The sequence below is a fragment of the Pelodiscus sinensis genome, unplaced genomic scaffold (assembly GCF_049634645.1).
Source record: "Pelodiscus sinensis isolate JC-2024 unplaced genomic scaffold, ASM4963464v1 ctg35, whole genome shotgun sequence".
Taxonomy (NCBI): Eukaryota; Metazoa; Chordata; order Testudines; family Trionychidae; genus Pelodiscus; species Pelodiscus sinensis.
Genome location: NW_027465908.1, coordinates 5,170,406 through 5,191,059, shown reverse-complemented (window position 1 = coordinate 5,191,059; position 20,654 = coordinate 5,170,406). Strand labels below are relative to the sequence as shown.

Below are 20,654 nucleotides of genomic sequence, written 5' to 3'. Positions count from 1 at the left end.
TTGCACTTCAATGCCATGAATGTTGATGAGACATCTGCTTCTTGCTGAATTCTGACCTGCCTTTGCTAACCAGTCTGTGCTCTCCCTGTCCTTTTGGTTCCTTTTATTAGAGCATTTCCTCTTATTTTAGATTCAAAGTCAACAAAAGCTCACTCAGCCAAAGTTAATGAACAGTTGGAGGAGGGAGATTATTATATCTGTCACATCATCTTATCTCCCCCTTCACCAAATCAGCATCCTGAACTGCCTTCAAACTTCCCCTTGTCATAGACCAGTTCCTCAAGCCAAATCCACAGGGAAAGCTTGGAATTACAATACATATGCAAAATCAATTAAATTAATTATGGACTTAATCAAGACAGGGAGTGATGGAACCTTTGTCAATGAAGGTGCTAACTACTTCCTGAACGGTATCCTTCCTGCCTTATCCATCCATTGACTTTGATCTTTATGTACTCAGGTTTAGCAGCCTTTCTCCTGATACTTTATGCATAGAGGTAGGGGGGTGGGTGACAGAACATCTTTCTTACCCCCCATGCCTTCCCTTCTCCTATTTATTTTGAGTTTCCTTATCCTCTAATCATAACTCCGGTCATCTGAAGAAGTGGGCTGTGCCCACGAAAGCTCATGATATCATCTACAGTAAACTACTGATAATCCGGCACCTTTAGGACCCAGGGGGTGCCAGATTATCAGATATGCCGTACTATCGGAAGGGGGGGCTATGACAGGTCTGGGGTGGGGTGGCGGGAGATGCCACCCCAGACCCCTCATAGCCCCCCTTCTGATAGTCCGGCTCTGTCCCAGGCATCCCCGATTCAGCCACTGCTGGTCAGTTTCAGCATCGGCTGAATCTGGGACGCCTGCGGCAGAGCAGCTGGGGTTCTGCCAGGTTGGTCCGGTAGCACCGCCCCTCGGTGCTGCGAGACCAACCCAGCAGCACCCGAGCTGCTCTGCCCCAGGCATCCCCAAGTCAGCTGCCACTGAAACTGATCAGCGGCTGACTCCAGGAAGCCCGGGGCAGAGCTGCTCTGCCCCGGGCTTCCCAGAATCAGCCGCGGGTCAGTTTCATCAGCGACTGAATCGGGGATGCCTGGGGCAGAGCAGGCCAACCCGGCAGCACTCCAGCTGCTCTGCCCCAGGTGTCCCCAAGAGAGCTGGGGTGCTGCCAGGTTGGTCCTGCAGCCCCGGGGGCAGCGCTACGGGACCAACCCGGCAGCACCCCAGCTGCTCTGCCCCAGGCATCCCCAAGTCAGCTGCCACTGAAACTGATCAGCGGCTGACTCCAGGAAGCCCGGGGCAGAGCTGCTCTGCCCCGGGCTTCCCAGAATCAGCCGCGGGTCAGTTTCATCAGCGACTGAATCGGGGATGCCTGGGGCAGAGCAGGCCAACCCGGCAGCACTCCAGCTGCTCTGCCCCAGGTGTCCCCAAGAGAGCTGGGGTGCTGCCAGGTTGGTCCTGCAGCCCCGGGGGCAGTGCTACGGGACCAACCCGGCAGCACCCCAGCTGCTCTGCCCCCAGCTTCTCCAATTCAGCTGCTGGTCAGTTTCAGCAGCGGCTGAATCGGGGAAGCTGGGCGCAGAGCAGCTCCAATTGTCCGGCTTCCCGGAGCACTTCCGGGTTCCCGATGGTGCCGGACCATCAGGAGTGCCGGAGCACTGGATGCCGGACCAATGGAGTTTTACTGTACATGTTTTGTTAGTCTGTAAAGTACTACCAGACCATTTGCTTGCTGTTTTTTTCCCCTTATTGGTGCAGCTTCAACCCATCTTTCCTTTGTCTTCCATCCTCTATTCAACTGAAATAGAGGTTCCTCCCCTCTACTTTCTAACCTCAAACAAGATCCCTGTCAAATCTTACATCAGTGCTACTTAAGATTTTATGCTGAATGGGAAGTGACTGTCTAGGGAGGAGTACTGCAGAAAGGGATCTAGGGGTCATAGTGGACCACAAGCAAATATGATTCTGGGATGTATTAACAGGAGTGCTGTGAGCAAGACATGAGAAGTCATTCTTTCGCTCTACTGAATTGGACTATTGTGTCCTGTTCTGGGCACCACATTTCAAGAAAGATGTGGAGAAATTGGAGAAGGTCCAGAGAAGAGCAACAAGAATGATGAAAGGTCTAGAGAACATGACCTATGAAGGAAGACTTTAAGAACAGGGAGGCTGTTTTTCCGTTAAAAGTATTTGTGCAAGAGAGCGTCTATACTGGTATGTGCCTTTGCGCAAAAGATTTGCTTTTGTGCAAGAGCATCTGTGCCAGTGTAGATGCTCTCTTGCGCAAGAAAGGTCTGATGGCCATTTTAGCCATCGGGCTTTCTTGCACAAGAAATTAACGTGGCTGTCAACACTGGCCCTCTTGCGCAAGAATACTTGCTCCAGAGGGCTTATCCCTGAGCGGGAGCGTCGGAGTATTTACGCAAGAACCACTGATTTTGTACATTACAAAGTCAGTGTTCTTGCACAAATACTCGCGGCCAGTGTAGACAGGCGGCAAGATTTTACACAAAGCGGCTGCTTTTGCGCGAAAACATGCCAGTCTAGCTGCACCCAGATTGTTCAGTTTGGAAAGGAGAAGACTGAGAGGGGACATGAGAGCAGTTTTCAGGTATCTAAAAGGATGTCACAAGGAGGAAGGAGAAATATTGTTCTCCTTGGCCTTTGAGGATAGGACAAGAAGCAATGGGCAGCAAGGGAGGTTTAGTCTGGACATTGGGAAAAACTTCTGTCAGGGCGGTTAAACACTGGAATAAATTGCCTAGGGAGGTTTTGGAATCTTCATCGCTGGAGATATTTAAGAGCAGGCTAGACAGACATCTATAGGGATGGTCTAGGTGGTGCTGGGTCCTGTCATGAGGGCAGGGGACTGGACTCGATGACCTCTCAAGGTCCCTTCCAGTTTTACTGTTCTATGATTCTATGATTTCTGAAGAAGAGGGGGCCTGAAATCTCTGCTGCAATGAACTGATCTTTCTACAAGGTCATGTTCTTGCTTTCTGATTGGATGATGATTTTTCAGCTGTGGAATGACCCTATTGTGAATTTCTGGGTGAACAAGTAGTGCTGAAATTCAAAAACTTTTGGTATTCACAAATATTCTCAAGAATACCCAATGGAAGATAGCGAAGGGATACAGCAATCAGAGCATTGTAGGGGAGAGGGAAAGGGTAGAGGAATGATTTTAACAGCAGCATTTTGAATAGACTTGAGTGGGCACAAGATGGGATGTGGACAGTGCAGAGAAGAGTCAGTTGCAGTAGTCAAAGCAAGAGATGGACAAGAATTGGGGTTATGTGAACAGAGGGGGAAAGAGGATTTCAAAAGACAAGATGAAGCACAGTAGGATTCAGGGATTAAAAAGAGAAAGAGGTGTAGAACAGATCCCTTGGTTTATACAGAGTGACTGGGAGGTTAACACAGTCACAGATCTTTGGGTGACACTCTGACGTGTGACCCTGCTGTACACTGTGTTATATAGTACCACACTTTCAGGTTTATGGAATGAACTTTTCACCTGTGAACACAGAGAACAGCAGGTTGTGAGTCCCGGTGTTTCACTTAGTCACGGAGCACACGCACGTCTAGGTGAGTCAGGGGATTGGTTACCTAGGAGAATTGCAGCAATAAAACACAGTAGGTTCCTGTTTGCCTTTTGCTGGTTTGCTTAACGAGGTGAAGAAGCTGTTCACTATTTGGTATAGCCTGTGTCAGGAAGACCATCTGGCATCATTACCAGTCAGTGATGCCAGGATGATTAATTAGGCTTTTTTAATTAATAGCTAAAACTCAGTGCACCCAGATGTTTCTTTTCTGTTTATTAGCCTCTCTCTCACTCAAACTGACTTGTATTTAATGGTAAGCAGCAGCCATGTATTTTGCTACTTGGAATTATTTTATTTAAAAGAGACCGGCTGAACTGCAGAGCTGGCTCTGACATCATGGGACCCACCCACCTTCTGGGTGTGGTGTACTATCCTATATTGTGGCACTGAGACCATTAACAGAGATAATAAGCCTGCTCTGCAATGTTAGCTAATATGTAGTTGACTTTTAGCTCATGCAGGTAGAAGCTCATACACTTAGCTCCAGAGGTTCCTGGTTCAGTTCTGCCCACTGACAACAGGGATCTGATGGCAGCTTGCTAGTCCCATCCTCTCCGTTCACCAGCTCCACAGGGATTTCACACAATGTACCATTAGTATTAGAAACTGCAGGGGGTAGCCGAGTGAGTCTGTAAGGGATACACTTAAAAAACAACAAATGGTCTGGTAGCACTTTACAGACTAACAAAACATGTCGATGGTGTCGTGAGCTTTTGTGGGCACCGCCCACTTCTTCAGATGACCGGAGTTTAGTATTAGGTTGGTGCTCACCAAGGCACTGACTGGAAAGTCCCCTGCAGCCTGGTTCCGTCAGAGATGTGTTGCAATGGAGCTTCACGTGGGGGCACAGGAGCTGTGACAAAAGCTTAAAGTGCCAGCAGAGAATACAAGATCCTTGCATTTTGGGGCCTTTTCCATTCCATTACTCATCAGAGGCAGGGGACGTCTTTTTGTTCCATGTCTGTACAGCACTTGGAACTGTGGGGTCCTGATTGGTGGCAGAGGCACTTACGTACTAGAATAATACAAACACCAACCTACCAACACAGGCCAAAAATCTACAATGTCTGCCTGAAAATTCTGATCCCATGTGGGTTTCTCATCATGGAAAAGATGATCTGGGCTGAAGATTTTAAAATGGCTGCCTTACTGTGAGGCTTTGACTGGCTGAGACTTTGTTTAAATGGCAAAGTTGCCCTGTCTTAGTTTAAATTGGTTTTTAAAGTAATTTAGTTAAATCTGTGGTGTTCAGTGCTCAAGGTGGCTTCAGGAGGAAGCTCTGTTATATTCCACGTCTGGTTCCAGTGGTCTGTGCATAGAGTCATGGAAATGTTGGGCTGGAAGGAACCTCGAGAGATTAGCAAATCATCCCCCCTGTGCTGAGCCAGGACCAATTTAACCCATACCACCATCTTGTTCTTACAAACTCCAAGCCATGAAGTTTCCACAACCTCCAAGAGTTTTACCAGCCCTTATAGCTAGAAAGGTTTTCCTAATATATAACTTAAATTTCTCTTGAAAAGTCCATTACTTCTTGACCATTCTACAGTAGACCACCATCATCTTCTTAATATATTTGAAGACTTATTAGTCCTCCCTCCGTCTCCTTAGAACTAAACATGCCCAGCTTTTTAAACCTTTCCTCATAGGTCAGATTTTTAAATATTTACAAGTTTTCTCTTGCTCCTCTCCTCTTACTCTTTCCAGTTTGTTCATATCTTTCCTAAAGTGTGCCACCCAGAACTGGATACAGTATTTCAGCTGAGATGAATGAGAGTTTTGCACCACCTGATCTAGATTATCTTTCTGGAAGCTCAGTCCTTAAATCCCCATCTCTTAATACCACAAAACCAGTGCAAACCCCTGTGTGGACACTTTTTTCCCCGTTTAATTTACACCTGTTCCCAGTCAACTTCAGGCAGTGGCAGATTAGCCATGGGGCCAGTGGGGCCCATGCCCAGGGACTGTGACCAATTGGGGGACCCTAAAAAAAGAGCACCCCCCTTATCCCTCTCTGCCCAGAGCTTCTGCAATGGAGAAGGGAAAGCCCCCACACCTGACCCCATTTCCCTTGCAGGAGCATCAGGGTGCAGGAGTGGGCAGGGTAGAGCAGGGGGACTGCAGGAGAAGGGGTGGGGAAGGTCCCACAAATGAGTTATCCAATGTTAAGTAAAATAAGCCACGCTTAAACCAAAAGAAGTGCATTCCCACAGAGGTACTGATTTAAATCAACACCTTCAGCTGAACCAGTGCCACTTTCTCAAACAGAAAAGCCTTGGGTTTTGTGATCATTGGTCACTGCAGCGCTATCTGTCTCTAGCTTTATTACTGTTTATCAGACACTTACTTCTTCAGCTGAAGACGTAGAGGACTTTGCTTCCATTGCTGGGGCGTAGGGCTCCTTTTCTACAAAACCACCATATAGGAACTACCCATAAAGCTGGGGTAGGGGACCTAAGGCCTGGGGTCCAAATCTGGGCTCTGGTTTTTGCCTGGATCTGGCCCCCAAGTCTCAGCCACTGTCCTCAGCATTAGGAACTCATGCTGGCACTCCAGCCCCATGTCCCTCCCCGCCTCCCAGTGCCAGGGCTGGCCCCCAACATTTTGGCACTTGAGGTGGGGAACTCAAATGACACCCCCATTCCCTCTTCTCCTGCCTGCCTGTTATGTCTCTTGTGCCCTCCTTCCTCCAGCGCAGCACTTCCCCATCTCTGTGCATCTAGAGCAGAGAATACAGATGCACCAGCAGCAGACACAATTTTCTACACTCTGGATCCTAGTGGTGCTCCCCCCCACCCCGTCTGGCACCTGAGGCGGCCGCCTCACTTTGCCTCATGGTAAGGCCAGCCATGCCCAGTGCCAGCCTGGGGCTGGACCACCGGCGCAGACTCCCCACTGTGGGGGGAGGAGCCTAGTGGGCCAGAATCAGGCAAGCCAGAACCAGACCCAACAGGCTCTGTCAGTGGCTCCGCACACTGCTGCTCCCCCTCCCCTTGGCAGCTGAGGTAAAGTGCTGCCTGGAGGCTTTTCCCCCCACAAAATCTACTAGTGAGGCAGGTGGGGTTTTTTGTTTTCTTTGCTTCTCACTTTTGTCTGGCCCCTCACTGATTTCCTTGTGTGTCAGCAGTCCCCGACTCCAAAGAAATTCCCCACTCCTGCCATAAGGATATATTGCTCTCCCTGCCAGTACCTCCTATATGATGATATTTACAGCTGTGCTGTGTCTAAATTGGCATGCTTTTGCACAAAATCATGCTGCCTGTCTACACTGGTGGGCAGTTCTTGCGCAAGAACACTGGCGTTCTAATGTGTGAAATCAGGGCTTCTTGTGCAAGAACTATGATGCTCCTGCTCAGGAATAAGCCCTCCTGCGCAACTGATCTTGTGCGAGAGGCCAGTGTAGACAGGCAACATGAATTTCTTGCGCAACAAAGCCCGATGGCTAACATGGCCATCAGAGCTTTCTTGTGCAAGAGAGTATCTACACTGGCACAGATGCTTTTGCGCAAAAGCACATCTCTTGCACAAAGGCGCATGCCAGGGTAGACACAAATACTCTCTTGCACAAATACTTTAACACAAAAACTCTTGCGTTAAAAGTATTTGCGCAAAATCTTGCCAGTCTAGACGCAGCCCTAGATCGGAACTATCCCATGCAAGAAAATATTATTTTCTAGTGCATTTTATAGTAACTTTGTGGCCAGCTGTTAGAAGCAGCTAAGACTTTGCTTCACTCTGTGGCTGAAGGGGAGAGATTATAGGCAAATAAGCATATTGGCTCATTAAACACATAAAGCAAGAGAGAATCCTTTACCAGCAACACTGATACAATCCAACAGTTTTATGTAAAAGATTCTTTATTTTCTTGGAGACACACAAACCACCTACCCAAATTGCTATAAAAAAGCCATATGAATAAACTATAGAGCTGGCTGAAAATATAAGATTTCTGGGTAAACAGATGACCATACAATGAGGCTGCATGAGCGCTTTAGCAGCTGAACTATGAAAAAACATTTAATGGCAATTAAAAGAGTGCCCCATAAAATGGGTGCTATCAGAATGCACCTCATCCTAATTAACTAATGCACAGATGCATCAAGGCATGAAAAGCTAAGGGCACACCCTTTGCCCCATTAAACAGCCAGCACGCAACCTGTTCCAAAAGCAAGACACTTGAATCAAAAGTAAGAGATTCAAAAAATTATCTTCAATGTCTTTTTAAGCACACCAAGATAGACCTAATGTTTTCCCATGTGCCTGACCCACCCTGAGAGAACAATCATGTGTCTGGACCCATCCTGCACAGCACAGAACTGCTGGCAGTGTTTGTGTGCCAATGTAAATAAAGGCTCAGGTGAGCACAAAAGAGCAGGAGACTGTCTCAAGCATTTCTGTGCAGAGCCTTTATTCTGAAGCAGAGAATAGGGCACAGTAACCTGTCTGGAACATGATTACTGGGAATACAAACTTGTCTGAATGCACTTGTCTCTGCTGTTACCTTGTCCCCTTTCTCTTCATTCACCTTTTGCTTATTATCTAAATCCTAGTGCTCCACAATCTGTGTTACTTGTTTGTAAAGCCCCAAGCACAATGGGGCACTACCACACAAGATACAAGTGAAAAGAGCCTAATGACTTCAGCTGAAGTTTGAGGGTGTTTAGTTTCTCATGAGAAAGGCAGGCCCAAGGCTTCTCATCTTGGGCACCCAAAAGTGGAGGCTGTTTTTTCTTTCAGAAGTTGGTTTGTCCTTACCTGATTTCCTGTTTAATTCCATTAATAAGTTCACCTTTGATCCACAGCACACCTGATTCTCCACTCTAATATCTTCCCTGAATTCATTTTTCTTTGAACCTGTCAATACTTCACTTTGAACAATCTCTCTGGTTCCTGGCGGTGTACAGTTGAAAAATAAAGTCTAAAGTCCAGTGTGTCATTATAACAAACAGTTCAGACATCCACTGTGCACCCTCCCTTCCTCAGACTACATAAATCATGCATGTTAGCTCACTGTCTGACCATGTGACAAGAACTACGCTGGTATCACTCGATGGTACCATGCAGGGATTGAGAACAGTGCCTCTGGCGTGTGTGTGTGTGTGTGTGTGTGTTAGAAGGATCATTGTAACCATCATAAGGGTATTGCTGGCCTCTTAATTCAAGTGAATAATAGGAAATCTTCCATGCTCAACATGAATTTAGTTCAAACATACATTTCACTGGAAAAGCAGCAGGAAAGTCTCAGGGTATGTCTACACTAAAAAGTTAATTCGAACTAACAGACGTTAGTTCGAATTAACTTTGATAGGCGCTACACTAGCGATCCGCTAGTTCGAACTTAATTCGAACTAGCGGAGCGCTTAATTCGAACTAGGTAAACCTCATTCTACAAGGACTAAGCCTAGTTCAAATTAACTAGTTCGAATTAAGGGCTGTGTAGCCACTTAATTTGAACTAGAGGGAGGCTAGCCCTTCCCAGCTTGCCCTGGTGGCCACTCTGGGCACCACCAGGGAAACTCTTCTGCCCCCCTCCCAGCCCCGGAGCCCTTAAAGGGGCACGGGCTGGCTACGGTGCCCGTGCCAGGTGCAAGCCTGCCAGCACCCAGCCAGCAGACCCTGCACCCGGCATGGCTCAAGGCAGCCACCCGCTGCCATCCAGCCCTCCGCCTCTTCCCGGGACCAGGCTGGCGGCTCCCAGGAGCCTGCCCGGGGCCGCAAGAGGCGGGCGCCCGTCTGGTCTAGTGCGGACATCGTGGATCTCATCCACGACCTCCGCACTACGTACAGGAAAGTGGCCATCTAGGGCAGGAGAGCTGTCAGCCTGGCCACCCAGGAGCAGGTTTGCATGAAAATCAAGGTGGTCCACTGAGACCCCCGACCCTGAGCCCTGAGCTTAGAATGGCCGTACTGGGTCAGACCAAAGGTCCATCTAGCCCAGTAGCCTGTCTGCGGACAGCAGCAAACACTAGGTACCCTGGAGGGGATGGACCGAAGACAATGACCAAGCCATTTGTCTCGTGCCATCCATCTCCAGCCTTCCACAAACAGAGGCCAGGGACACCATTTCTACCCTCTGGCTAATAGCACTCCATGGACCCAACCTCCATGACTCGAACTCACTTCTCTTTAAACTCTGTTCTAGTTCTAGCCTTCACAGCCTCCTGCAGCAAGGAGTTCCACAGGTTGACTATTTGCTTTGTGAAGAAGAACTTTCTCTTATTAGTTTGAAGCCTGCTACCCATTCATTTCATTTGGTGTCCTCTAGTCCTTCTATTATGGGAACTAATGAAGAACTTTTCTTTATGCACCCTCTGCACACCACTCCTGCATTTATAGACCTCTATCATATCCCTCCTCAGTCTCCTCTTTTCTAAGCTGAAAAGTCCCAGTCTCTTTAGCCTCTCTTCATATGGGACCTGTTCCAAACCCCTGATCATTTTAGTTGCCCTCCCCTCTCCCACCCTCTCTCTTCCCCCTCCCACCTCCTTTTCCCAGTCTCCCCGAGTTTTGTTCAATAAAGAGAGTTTCTATTTTTGAACACGTGTCCTTTATTTTGTACATCAGGAAGGGGGGCTAGGGAGGGGCAAGTGGAAGGAGGTGAGGGAGGAATGGGGTACGAGCCCCCAATGGGGAGGACTGGGGTGGCTCTGCGGGCTCCTTGGGGTGGAAGCTCTCCTGCAACCCCCTGGTTGATCCCCCCCCGGATGGCAGCCTGTGGCAAGTGCAGCCAGGCTGATGGCCGAGTGCTGTGATGTGCCGAGTGTGGGCACTCAGGGCACTCCAAGCCAGGACTGCTTTGCAAGCGGAGAACCCCTGAGAATTGTCTGTCCAGGGTGGGGGTCGGGTCCCTTTAAGCACAGCCCTCGGCTAGCCTGAGACAGCAGCTCCACGCTCTAAGTCCTACTCTGATGCCCTGCCGGCACTGCTTCTGGCCATCCTTAACCTCAGTTCAGGGTCCACTCAATGTGGACATGCTAGTTCAAATTAGCAAAATGCTAATTTGAACTAGTTTTTAAGTCTGGATGCACTAATTCGAATTAGCTTAGTTCGAATTAACTAAGTTAGTTCGAATTAGCGCTATAGTGTAGGCATACCCTCAGACAGGATTTATGTCTGTCCTGCCACTGGGTGCAAATGCATCTCTTGCAGCAAACACCTAGTTTGATTCAGTTTCTAAAGATAACTCCACTTAGGTTTAATGGACTATTTCATCTCCTGCTCACTTAAATGTGTATAGCAAGACTGCACAGTTCCAACATACAGTAATACTCATTGCTAATGCCAGTGTAGTTGAACAAATAGCCAGTTTACTTGGATCTGAAAGTTTTCTCTATTTATATTAACATCTTGCTCAGTCTTTATGGAACAATGGCCCTCTTAATCAGCACGGTTCCCTGCTGGTTCTAGTTCTGAAATACGTTTGGCCTGCTTAACTAGAGAACATTTGATCTAGCCAGAGGAATCAGACCTCAACAAAGCTGCCTATTCTCTCACATTTTCATTCATCTCAGCATGTGCTTTACTAGGAAAAGGGGTCTGATTTTCAAGATCTCTCAATTCTTTACCTGCATACTTGTTCAAAGAAAGATGAGAAATAAAAAGAAAAGATTGAATTTCTGTAGGTGCATGATCTCAGAAGGCAGAGACCTCTATCGCCAGCAATTAATTGCTAAGAACTTAACAGAAAAAGAACAAAATCCCTTTTATACTGGAGTTCCTCACCCTTTTTCTGCCCCAAGCAATGAGTTCGTTTTCATCATTTACATACTGGACAAATACAAGTGCAATTGTATGACACAGTTGCATATTTGGGTCGGAGACATAGCTCAGCAGCCATGGGGGTCATATGTTCCTAAGAGCTTCACAGTTTCAACTGGCCACCGGCAGAGGTCAGGTAGAGATTCCCTTCCCCACTGGATTCTGGGATTTTTAAAAATATCCTTCCTCTGAAGCATCAGGAATAGCAAGAACTAGAGATGGGACAATGGACAAGGAGGGCCAGAGAGAGCAGCAGGCATTTTCCCCTCCCAAGAACTTGGTTGGTTGACTCTTTCTAACACGCTTGGAATCTAATTGACTGCATATGCGGTGTTGGGAAGGATTTCATAGAATTATAGAATCATAGAGCTGGAAGAGACCTCAGGAGGTCATCAAGTCCAGCTCTCTGCCCAAGGCAGGACCAATCCCAACTAAATCAACCCGGCCAGGGCTTTGTCAAGCTGAGAGTTAAACACCTCTAGGGATAGAGATTCCATCACCTCCCTAGGTAACCCATCCCAGTGCTTCACCACCCTCCTACAGAAAGAGTTTTTCCTAATATCCAACCTAAACCTCCCCCACTGCAACTTGAGACTATTGCACCTTACTCTGCCATCCGTCACTACTGAGAACAGCCTCTCTCCATCCTCTTTGGAACCTCCCTTCAGGAAGTTGAAGGCTGCTGTCAAATCCTCCCTCACTCTTCTCAACTGGAGACTAAACAAACCCAACTCCCTCAGTCTCTCCTCGTAGGTCATATGCTCCTGCCCTCTAATCATTTTCATCGCCCTCTGCTGGACCCTCTCCAATGCGTCCACATCCTTTCTATAGTGGGGGGCCCAGATCTGGATACAGTACTCAAGATGTGGCCTCACCAGAGCCGAATAAAGGAGAATAATCACTTCTCTGGATCTGCTGGCAATGCTCCTCCTAATGCAACCTAATATGCCATTAGCCTTCTTGGCTACAAGGGCACAGTGTTGACTCATATCGAGCTTCTCATCCACTGTAACCTCCAGGTCCTTTTCTGCTGAACTGCTACTTAGCCACTCAGTCCCCAGCCTGTAACAATGCTTGGGATTCTTCCGTCCCAAGTGCAGGACTCTGCACTTGTCCTTGTTGAACCTCATCAGATTTCTTTTGGCCCAATTCTCCAATTTGTCTGGACTCTATCCCTACTCTCCAGAATATCTACCTCTCCCCTTAGCTTAGTGTCATCCGCAAAGTTGCTGAGGGTGCAATCCATCCCCTCATTCAGGTCATTAAATAAAGATGTTGAACAAAACCGGTCCCAGAACCGAACCTTGGGGCACTCCACTAGAAACCAAGCACCATCCTGATATCAAGCCATTGATCACTACCCACTGGGCCCAACCATCCAGATAGCTTTCTATCCATCTTACTGTCCATTTATCCAATCCACATTCCCTTAACTTGCTGGCAAGAATATTGTGGGAGACCGTATCAAAAGCCTTGCTAAAGTCAAGGTATATCACATCCACTGATTTTCCCACATCCACAGAGCCAGTTACCTCATCATAGAAGCTAATCAGATTGGTCAGGCACAACTTGCCCTTCATGAATCCATGTTGACTGTTCCTAATCACTTTCCTCTCATCCAAGTGCTTCAAAATGGATTCCTTGAGGATCCCTTCCATTTTTCTGGGGACTGAGGTAAGGCTGACTGGTCTGTAGTTCCCTGGATCATCCATCTTCCCTTTTTTAAAGATGGGCACTACATTTGCCTTTTTCAATCATCCGGGATCTCTCCCAATCTCCATGAGTTTTTAAAGATAATGGCCAAAGGTTCTCCAATGACATTTGCCAACTCCCTCAGTACCCTTGGATGCATTAAATCTGGGCCCATTGATTTGTGTATGTTTAGCTTTTCTAAATAGTTCCTAACTTGTTCTTTCCCCACCAAGGGCTGTCCACCTCTGTCCCATACTGTGTTGCCTAGTGCATTTGTCTGGGAGCTGACCTTGTCCATGAAGACAGAGGCAAAGAAAGCATTGAGTACCTCAGCTTTCCCCACATCATCTGTCACTAGGTTACCTCTCTCATCCAGTAAGGGCCCCACACCCTCTCTGATCACCCTCTTATTGCTAACATGCCTATAGAAACCTTTCTTTTTCCCCTTCACATCCCTTGCCACCTGCAATTCCAGTTGCGCTTTCACCTTCCTGATAACTCCCCTGCATTCTCAAGCAATATATTTATGCTCCTCCCTAATCATCTGTCCAAGTTTCCACTTCTTGTAAGCTTCCTTTTTGTGTTTAAGCTCACTATGGATGTCTCTGGTAAGCCAATCTGGTTGTCTACCATATTTGCTTTTCTTACTGAGCATCGGATGGTTTCTTCCTGTGCCTTTTAGAAAGCTTCTTTAAAATACTGCCAGCTCTCCAGGACTCCTTTCCCCTTATGTAAGCATCCCAGGGAATCTTGCCCATCAGGTCTCTGAGGGAGTCAAAGTCTGCTCTTCTGAAGTCCAGGGTGTGTATTTTGCTATTCTCCTTTCTTCCTTTGGTCAGGATCCTGAAATCGACCTTCCCATGATCACTGCTTCCCAGGTTGTCACCCACCTCTACTTCCCCTACTTGTTCCTCCCTGTTTGTGAGCAGCTGGTCAAGCTGCACACGGCCCCTGGTCGGTTCTTTCAGCACTTGTACCAAGAAATTATCCCCAACATTCTCCAAAAACTTCCTGGATTGCCTGTGTACTGCCGTATTGGTCTCCCAACAGATGTCAGGGTGATTAAAGTCGCCCATGAGAACAAGAGCCTGCGATCTGGACGCTTCTCTCAGTTGTCCAAAGAAAGCTTCGTCTACCTCATCCACCTGATCTGGCGGTCTATAGCAGGCACCAACCACAACATCACTCCTGTTGCTTCCACCTCTAAATTTAACCCATAGACTCTCAACAGTCTTTTATCCCTCTAAGTACTGAAGCTCCGAGCAGTCGTACTGCTCTCTTACATACAATGCAACTCCTCCTCCTTTTCTCCCCCACCTGTTCTTCCTGAACAGTTTATACCCTTCCATGACAGCGCTCTAGTCATGCGAGTCATCTCACCAAGTCTCCGTTATTCCAATCAAATAATAGTTCTTTAACTGGGCCAGGGCTTCTAATTCTTCCTGTTTGTTTCCCAGGCTTCTTGCATTGTTGTACAAACACCTTAGATAACTAGTTGATTGCCCTGCCTTCTCCATCCAAATCAGGGGTACTCCTTTCTTGCTCATTCCTCCTTGTGATTCTTCCCAGTGTCCGACTTCCTCACTTAGCTCAGGGCTTTGATCACCGCCCCCCAACAAACCTAGTTTAAAGCCCTCCTCACTAGGTTTGGAAGCCTGCCCGCAAAGATGCTCTTTCCTCTCTTGGTTAGATGGATCCCATCTCTTCCTAACAATCCTTGTGCCTGGAACAGAGTCCCATGGTCAAATAAACCTCTCTCCAACACCACCTTCTCAACCATGCATTTACTTCCTCAATTCGAGGATCCCTACTCAGACCTTTTCCTTGAACCAGAAGGATGGATGAGAAAACCACTTGCTCTTCAAATTCCTTGATCCTTCTTCCCAGCGCTACATAATCTGCTGTGACCCGCTCAAGGTCATGCTTGGCTGTATCGTTAGTTCCTACATGGAGAATCAGGAAGGGGCAGCGATCTGAAGACTTAATCACTTTTGGAAGACTCTCGGTCACATCCTGAATGTGAGCCCCGGTAAGCAGCACACCTCTCGAGATTGCAGGTCTGGACGGCAGATGGATAACTCAGTCCCTCTTAGGAGGGAGTCCCGTCCACAACCACCCATCTTCTTCTTTTGGGGGTGGTGGTCGTGGAACCCCCATCCCTAACACTACGCACCTCATGCCTTCCAGCTTGCACTTAGTGCAGATGAAAGACCTTCTTTCTTCTGGGAGTCCCATTTGACTATCTTGGGTGGCCACCCAGGCACCCAACTTACAGGAACACTGAGGTCACTTGCCAGGATCAGTTATTTCCTTGGCATTGCTGGAACCTTGGGCAGTGATGCCCTGCTGCCCCTCTGACTCTCTGCCCGTGGCCCATAATAGCCTCCCATGGGCTGTGATACTTGGCTTTAGTTTTAATGGCTGGAGTTAGTGTGCATACCCTGGTCTATGATACCGATGGTCAGACTAGATGAACTGCTAGTCCTTACAGGCTTCAAACTGAGTCCTAGATATTCTATAGGAATAATGCTCCGTAACCTGTGCTGCTGCAAGGTTTTTGTTTTGTTTTTTGTCCAAGTGTTTATAAACAAGTCACTGAATGACCAGTGACCTGGGAAAATGTTGTGTCACTTTCTCCCTGTGACGGACCAGGCCGGGTCTGGGCACCGCTGAGGGTGTCTGCTCAGGACGAATTGCTCAAACTCGGGGCTCTCTATTGCCCCTGACTGGCAGCCCTTCCCAAATAGGCCACAGACCAGCCCCTCAGAGCACTTCAGCTGCCTGCCTGGCCAGCCTGAAGCCTCACAAGCAAACCCCTCTGACATCCTAGCTCTCTCCGTACCCCAAACAGCCCCAGGCCTGCTCATAGGTAGGGGTTTTAGAACCTACAGGTTCTGTCCGGTCCCAAGAAACCAGCCACAGGTCCCAATCAATTTACACTCTAGATCTTACCCACAAACCACGCTGAGCATCTAAAGGTTTATTACTAAAAGAAAGAAAAGCATGAGAGTAAGGTTGTTAAAGTATCATACATTACATGCATCGAATCTCCCAATTCTCAATGCAGGCTCGCAGCAGAGATGTTATAAATGCTGTCTTAAAAGTCCTTGGTGTACATCCTATGTCAGGATGGGTCCACAGTTCTTTCCAGCTCATTGATCCCTGCAATGCTGCATCTGGGATGAAGAGCCAAGCTGAACACAAAGATGGAATTGGCCCCATGGCGTATTTATATCCTCCCCGGCTTCTTCCAAGCTGGAGACAGCCACATGTTCAGTGGCCAGGTGTGTCTTTGGCCTTCAGAGGTCCATTGTTCCCGGGAGCTTTGCTCATTAGCCTGTCCATAGGCTGAGCATTCCTTGTCTATTGCTCAGCCACAAACAGAGAAGTTTCCAGTATTGACACAGAATACATATTAATAATTCCACACCCAGACACTATACAAGTATATGGATAGTATATACAGAACCAGTAGAAGGAAAGCTTTTGTTAGACACCTTACATGGCCCCCTTTGTATCTATTTTTGGGGCAAACACCCACCCCCATGGGTGTAGCAGTGATCTGGCTACTCCCCTCAAAATCCAGTAACATGACACTCCCACACTCTATCCATAAGCCAAATTGCACCCCTGGAGCTGTGACTGTGAGATGCCACTCCTCAAAGATCTTGGTAATAGAATTTTCCGACAGTTTTTGTAGCTCAAAGCATGCAAAGTGAAGTAGTTAATGTTGGCAAGGACATTTTCATCAGCTCTAATTACCCACTGGGACAGGTGTCAACTTTTAACTCATCTCAGGGCTGTTGTTCCAGGCTGTCTGCAGGCTCTGGCAGACATTACTGCATTAGTTACTCCAAGGCGGCATTTGAACACTTGAACAAAAGCTAAGATTCTTGAGCAAAGATGGCAGCTTCCAGATAAAGAGCTTAGTTTACAAGCCAGCTCATTTTGGCCTCTGCTTTATATGAGGCTGTTACACATGGCAGGCTTACTTGCCTCATTGATTGCAAGCCCACACGGGCCAGTGCAGTCCTGTTTCTTATTTACAGCCCACTGAAGTATATTGCTCCTCTTCCTACCATCATCAGGGAGTGGCAACTATAGGCAGTGGAGGCAAAGGAGACCTTCCTTACCCATCTGGTTGCTATATTCCAGATGTTACTTGAGTGCTTGGTTTCTCTTTGTCCAGGGCCCTTCATATATGGGACAACACATGGGGAGGAGACAGAGAGAAATGGAGAGCCTCTCCCACCGCTTCAAGAGAGGGGAAAAAATGATAAAAGGAACCAACAAGAGGTATGTGGAGAAAACTACTCCCACAATCTAAGTTGTTCTTAAATTTGTTTCCTTCCTTGCTCTGTTCACCCCTGTTCACCCACTGCCTGTTTGCAAATTCACCCTGTGCAAATATCAAATTTAGAATGCAAGGGTGGTGTCCTATTTGTCTGCAAAGTCTCACATACACCTCTCATCACATAAGCATTTCAACCTCTTCCCTTGATAATCTATTTCCTTGTTTGTTAGTGCTCTTGGTCAAGCTAAAATTCCCCATTGCAGAATTTCATGCTATCACTCAGATGTTTTCTTGTCTTCTTTCCTCCAGCTGCATCCAGGAAAAATGACAATGTTTGTGAACAGTTTCATTATTACTTATATTTAATTAGGCTGATAAAATCTGCAAGACTGGTGGAGCAACTTTCCTTCATTCTATAGTTGCTTCCGAAAATTTCCAGTCTTAGATTTAAAAAGGACCTAAGAATAAAAAAAAAGTCATGTTTGATACCTGAAAGTCACTTTATTTGGTGGGGAAAGAGGGCCCATGCATGTAGCCTGCTCATAGATGCTACCCTAGAAATGTAGGCTGTTAGCTACTGGGGTTAAGTCTCTGCAATTTTCTTGCATAAACATTTCAGATCAGTGCATAATTAGGGTTGGTCTCTATATCAGACCTTGTACCTTATGCTATAAAAAGAGATTGATTATCAATTTTAATAGAGGACAAGGATGAATTTTTAGCTTTCCTTATTGTTCCTATCAGAATTTTTGCTGAAGCAAATCAATCACTACTATCAAGCTCTGATAAAAGCTGTTTCTGGACTGTGATCTTGCTGCTATTCTTTGCCCTAGAAGCATTTGTTTTCTTTTCACTCACTATAAAGAAGAACAACACACATTGCTGGACAGTGTTGCCCAGGACAAATGCATTTCACACAGCTCTGTAACATACGGATGTAGTTCCGATTTTATTCTAGGTGTTGGAAGGAAAGGCTTTGTCTCGTTGGTTTGGTTGAAGACCGAGCAGAATAATCAGAATTAAAGAAAGAGACTCATACAGCCAGGGCCCAGGGACAGAGCAAAATCATCGACAAGTTGAAGGGGCCAAGGGCAGTGGGTATCCTTTTACCTCTAACGTCACTGAGGAATGGTCTTTTCCTCCCCTGCTTCCAAAGCTTTCAACTGCCACTCGCCTGACAGACCTTAGTGCAGCCGCCTAACGAAGAAGTTTCCTCTTGTAGGTTATTGACGCCGCTCCTGGCTGCCAGGGTCAGTTTGCAGCCACGACACACACTGCGCCCTCACCTTTCCACCTGCCGGATTAGCCACCCAAACACCCCGCCCAGGGCCCGCGCAGGGCTCACGGTGATAGCAGCCCCACCCCCGGCTCTGCCTGCTCTTTTCCTTGCTGCTCTCTGAAGCTCAGGACGGGGAGGGTCCAAGCGCAGGCCCCCAGCTGCCCTCTATAGGGAAAGTGGAGCCCGCAGGGTGCCAGGCTTCGGTGTGAGAGTCACCTGGGCAAAGCCTCCCCTCTGCGCTGCACGCAGCCTCCCGCAGCTCCCCCTGCCCCAGACTGCTAGAGGGCGGGGCGGGGCGGGGGATAAGGGAGACGGGCTCAGGTCCCGCTCCTCCGAACATGGGAAAATTCCCAGCCCCCGGGCCCCCTTCTCCATCCCGCAGGGTGGCCGCTGGATCCGACGCAGAGCCCCTGCCGGTGCCTAGTTCTCCCCGCAAGTCTCCGCTCACCAGCTCTCCTTCGGCTCCGCCGTCGCCCCCACTTGCTGCTGCTCCGGCCCCGCACCTGTCCCGCTCCGGCTCCGCACCTGTCCCGCTCTGGACCCTGGCGAGCGGCTGACGCAGCGCGAGCGGGCGCAGGTGAGGGAGGGACTGTGGCGGCTCCGGGCCCCGCCCCGCTTCCCCTCTGGGGAGAAGGAAACAAAACTTCGGCTCAGTAGCTGCCGGGGGAGCCTCCTGGGCTTTGTGGCTCGTCTCGGGAGGCGCTCGGCCCGGCCCCCACCTTTCCCCGCAGCCATCCAGCCCGGCTTTGTCCTGCCCCGCTGCCCGGCGCAGCTCTCCAGAGTCCCGGGGGAAGCTGCTGCGCGCTGGGGGAGCAAGCCGGGAAAGCAGCTCGGGGAGGGGAAGGCAGGGATCCGTCTCCTTCAGCTAAGGAGGGGGGAGTGCGGTCGGTGCAAGGGCAAGCTGGTGTTTTGGGGGGAGGGGAGTAGATTGTGGGGGAGAGCTGGGGATGAGTGAGGGGGCTACGGGTGCATGTTTTGGGCCGGAGGATGGGGGCAGGGGAGGGGGGCAGTTACCTGGCACAGATGGGGAGGGGAGGGCGCAGGTGGCTCCACGTAGCCATGGGCTTGCAGACATCTGCCCCCCACCCCATGCTCCCACTGGCCCTCATACTACGACTAGGCAGCTTCAGTATTCTGGAGAGCAACAGAGGACTTTGTACTAGAATTACTGACCATACCTCCCGATTTTTCTGGGACTGTCCTGAATGTAAATGCTCTGTCCTGGCGCCCCATCAAGTAGTGAAATGTCCTGGAAAGCCCTACTGGACATTTCACTACCTGATGGGGACACCAGCGCTGCACAGCAGCCTCGTCCCCCTCCTTCCCCCTGCCAGCAGGGTGTGGAGGGCAGCCCAGCTGGATTCCAGTGGTGCATGGCCCCTCCCTCTCCCCCTTCTTTATGCCCCCCTCCCCATGGGACTGCTTCTGCTGCATGGGGTCCTGGTCAGGTGACCCCACCTCCTTCTTCAGGCCGCCTTAGAGCCTGGCAGGAGCCCGGCTGGGGCGCTGCGGAGCAGGGCACGCTCGGGCTCAGCAAGTCTGGGACTGGAGCGGAGGCCCCGTGGAGCTATTTTTAGTGCCACAGTCTGGGTTCTCGCAAGCAGCCCCTGCTCCAGTTGGAGTCAAGTGGCAGCTGCACCAGCCTCACCAGGACAGGCCTTGTGCGGTTGCCGCTTGACTACAGCTGGAGGCAGGGCCACCCACAAGGATCCAGACTGTGGCACTAAAGGGCTGAGGGGAGTGAGAAGGGCAGGAGTCAGGACAGCAGAGGAGGGTGAAGGGTGGGTGTCAGCAGGCACCAGGGGCGCAGATGGGGTGAGGGGAGGGTCAGAGACATGGCAGCAGAGGGAAAAGGGAGAGGTTTATAAGACGTTTATTAATAACTTGGTTGTCACAGTGGCACATCCGAACAAGCCACATGAACTCAGTACTGGTGCACAGGACAAAATTCACTCCGCTCATGGGAGGAAAATCTTAGCGGAAACACTTTCACCAGCCTCTCCCCCTGAATTAATGCAATGCAAAT

General features: G+C 48.8%; 1 protein-coding gene across 3 annotated transcripts in view; it reads right to left on the bottom strand.

Moving 5' to 3' along the window:
- LOC102449994 (transmembrane protein 45B-like) overlaps positions 1-19,214 on the bottom strand; it is a 37,565-nt gene extending 18,351 nt beyond the window's left edge. Inside the window, exons 1-2 of one of the 3 annotated variants that reach the window (XM_075916489.1) lie at positions 19,077-19,214; positions 18,460-18,546 (exon numbers count right to left, since the gene is read on the bottom strand). The gene's annotated coding sequence lies outside the window, so the exon portion shown is untranslated. Of the gene's footprint in view, positions 1-8,360; positions 8,494-18,459; positions 18,547-19,076 lie in introns of those variants that run through there. The other 2 variants (XM_075916488.1, XM_075916490.1) reach the window with 2 other exon arrangements.
- Positions 19,215-20,654: the final 1,440 nt, after the last annotated feature.